Raw genomic sequence first — 4,206 nt, forward strand, 5'->3', positions numbered from 1 at the left:
GGGAAAAATTTGGATGATTCTTCCAGCCTGGATTATAAGTGTTAGAATAAGGGTTGTTCTGCTTCAGAAATTTTATCTCTTCCATTTGTTGCGCACTTGCAACATAATATACAGTCAAATAAGGTACGCCACAAATTTCACAACCAACATTTTGGACCGGCTGAATTTGAGCTACCTGTTGCATACCAATATTCGTTGCATTAAGTTTCTTTTCAACTTCTGCAGCAACTGTGTCTTCTATCCTTATTTTATTTGTTTCAAGCTTCAGGTCAATAACTCTTTCAGATTCCCTTGAACACCTATCATATAACTCCAAATGCTCATTTGCAGCTATTGCCTCGATGATCTTTTTAATACCTGTGGCTATTGAAAAGTTTGATGAGCCACCGACTGTTGTATCAATCAATTGTTTTGTTTCCAATCGAATACCATTGACAAACATCTGCAGTTGCTCCGTCTGATCTAAGTTGTGTGTCGGGAAAGCAACAAGTAACCTCTTGAATATTTTGTATGAATCACCAAGTGATTCACTTTATTTTTTTTTTAAAGTTCATGATGTCGTATCTTTTCCTGAGGAAAACTGAAGCTGCAAAATACTCATTCATAAAAGCGGTTTCCATTTATTCCCAGGCTGTAATACTCCTAGCAGGTAATGAGTAGAACCGTTCTTCTGCTCTTCAGATAGGGTAAAAGGAAACGTTCATAGCTTCTTTGCCTCTTCAGTCTGCCCCTGTATCTTTAGAGTGGTGCTCATAGTCAAAAACCTTTGTAAATGCTTATTTGCATCTTCGTTGTTTCTCCCGAAAAAGGTATCCTCTCAAGTTCATTAATAGTGATGGGATGCAGCTGAAAGTTTGGCACATTCACCGGTGAATTCACAATTGTTAGCCTACCACCTGATGCATTTGTCATCCCGTATTCACCTAACAATATTTCTGGTGGTGGTGGATTTTCACCCATTGTTTTGACCTCTCTTTCTTGCTCCCTATTTGGCTCTGAATCTGAATGAATGGCGGGTTGCTCTTTATTTGATTCCAATCTTGCTAATATAGCTTGTCTGAGTCTTGCACGCAAAGTTCTTTCGATTTTTGCGTTAAAAGGAAATTCAACTGAGGCCTTACCTCGCATAAAAATATCAGAAATTAATTAATTGATAAAGGTCGAAATAAATGAAATAACAGAAATTAAATTTTAGTGAGGGAGCAACAAAATTTTAACTAAACTAAATTAAACTCTATATTTTTGCAGTCCCCGACAACGACGCCAAAAACTTGACCGGAAAAATAACAAGTGTACTATTTTGCCTTTAAAGTAATAATGAGGAAAATTCCCTGAATGTCGATCTCAAAGACTATTTGTAAATATTGAGTTCTACTTGTTGTTCAATTAAACAAAAACTAATGTTTGGGGTTTTTTATGCGAATATATAAAAATAATTGCAAATAAATAAATAGTGCAGGGAATGGATTTAAAAGATACGAGTAATATGCTAGGGAATGTGTGTGATTTTTCCCTGTAACAACTCTGAGTCACTATTGCAACAACAAATATCAATTAATTAATACCAGTTCTCAAGGGTGTTCTCTCCTAATGCCTTTCTGAGAAATCATTTAATCATTCATCCCTTATCTCTATGTCCATAGAAATTAACAATGAAATTAAGAATTATTAAATCAAGAAAAATTTGGTTCCCACAGGGTATCCTCGGTCCTAGGTAATATCTACTGTAGAATAATCTCATGAAAGCATTATCAAAGGTAGTCCAACCTAATTGATACTCATATAACAATCTCAATTGTTCTGGAAGAGAAAGCGTTAAGCACATCACAAGAATAAATAAATTATGAAAACAATACTGTTATTGCAAATATAAACTCAAAGTCATTACAAATTCAAATCAGGGACATCCCCTAGCATTAAGGGGTTTAGCTACTCATACTATTCAAGGAAATAAAAATAGAAAATGTAGACATTACAAGTATTTAGATGAAATTTGATCTTCAATTGCTTCCGCTCAATAAAAATCTCCTCTCTCCCAAAAAATTAATTTCTCTAATTCTGAATCGTGTGTATTCTTGCTTCCCAAAGTGTGTCCTTTCTTGTCTAAAAAGAATCCCATTTTAATAGAAAAGTCTTCCTCTCTCCTCAAACAGATCCACAAAAATCAATAACATCAGCTTTCCAATTGACTAAAGTTCCCTTCACTTAAGATTGACAAAAGAAAAGACAAAATTGGGTTTTTTTTACACGCATGTCTGCTACAGGTGGCCGTAGCAGGCCACTGTCTCTCATGATTATGTCCAAGCCTCCTGCTACGACTTGTAGTAGGTGGTACAGGTGGCTGTAGCAGGCCATTGTCCTATATGAAATTTGGGCTTTAGTCCTAGACCCTCCACTACGGCCCGTGGTAGGTGATCCACAAAAGTCAATATCACCAACTTTCCAATTGACCAAAGTTCCCTTCACTTAAGATTGACAAAAGAAAAGACGAAATTGGGTTTTTTTACACGCATGTCTGCTACGGGTGGCCGTAGCAGGCCACTGTCTCTCATGATTATGTCCAGGCCTCCTGCTACGACTTGTAGTAGGTGGTACAGGTGGCTGTAGCAGGCCATTGTCTTCTGTGAAATTTGGGCTTTAGTCCTAGACCTTCCACTACGACCCGTAGTAGGTGATCCACAAAAGTCAATAACACCAGCTTTCCAATTGACCAAAGTTCCCTTCACTTAAGATTGACAAAAGAAAAGACAAAATTAGGTTTTTTTACATGCATTTTTGCTACGGCTGGTTGTAGCAGGCCACTGTCTCTGATGATTTTGTCTAGGCCTCCTTCTATGACCCGTAGCAGGTGGTACGGGTGGGTGTAGCAGGCCATCATCTTCTGTGAAATTTGGGCTTTAGTCCTAGACCTTCCACTACGGACCGCAGCAGGTGCTACGGGTGGCCGTAGCAGGTGCTAGAGGTGGCCGTAGCAGGTGCTACTGGTGGCCGTAGTGGGCCCTTGTTTTGGATGGATTTTTGATTTGTTCAGACCTCTCTACTACGACCTATAGTAGGTGCTACATGTGGCCATAGCAGGCCTACTGAAGCATGGGGAAACTTCTCCAATTCTTTACGATTCTCCTTGGCTTATGCATCCGATTGTACTTGAATATCTATTTGAACCTGAAAAACAATAATATCAAACAACCCAAGCATATACTACGAAAATTGGAAACAAATCGATGAAACAAAGTGAAAAGGTTTAATGATTCTAATGGTAAAAGAAGGTGTAAAAACAACTTAAACTGTATGCAAAATGCACCTAACTCGCCTGCTTTCACCTGTTAACATGATTATAATTATAGCAGAAATGGTTATTGACCAACAACCTATGTGTTTGTTGTGTGCAACACCTTGAGTGATTGTATTATGTTTAATCAAATTCCATGATAATTTTATTTGCGGGGTTTAGGGTGTTACATCCTCTACCTTGGCTATCAAGCATCTTGAGGGTTGATTCTTGTTTTTACATAACGACGTATAGTTGTTACCTTTGGACCTTGAACCTTTCACTAACACTTCTAATTTTTGTTGGTAATAGTGCATTCTGATTTGTTGAAGTTCACATTCAGATCTTGACCACATAGTTGACTAATATTGATAAAGTTAGCAGTTAGTACTTCTACCAACAACACATCATCAAGGCAAGGGATATCGGGACATACCCGTTTGCCTATTTTAATAGTGCATTCGTGACCATCGAGCTATAGATAAACCCGACGTCAATGAAAAATCAGAGTCGCCACCACGCTTTATTTGTTTTCAAAGGAAAAGGGAAAATGTACGAAAAAAACCCAAAGATAAGAAGTTTTCAAATCAAACCTAATAAATTGTCAGAGATTACAGGTAAGGGAATTGGTTACACAGAGGGAAGGTATTAGCATCCAAAGTGTCTTAGGTACTCCTAAGGAGCTCTTTTTTGTGTGCAAGTGTTTTAGTTGAAAAGATGTTTGATAAAAATAGAATGGGGGATGAGAAAATAATTCATTTATTATATTTTTGTGTTTGACAAGACCTTCGGTCTTATGCCTACGTACCAACATAAAAACGAGGGATCAAAACCCCGTTGTTCGTGGTGAAAATTTCAAAAAAGTTAATGGGCTGATTTTAACAAAAGTTTTAAATGAAAAGGGCCAAAAATGGCCAAAAGATTTAAATGAAGTT

This window comes from Lathyrus oleraceus, chromosome 1 (assembly GCF_024323335.1).
Source record: "Lathyrus oleraceus cultivar Zhongwan6 chromosome 1, CAAS_Psat_ZW6_1.0, whole genome shotgun sequence".
In the NCBI taxonomy this organism is placed as follows: domain Eukaryota; kingdom Viridiplantae; phylum Streptophyta; class Magnoliopsida; order Fabales; family Fabaceae; genus Lathyrus; species Lathyrus oleraceus.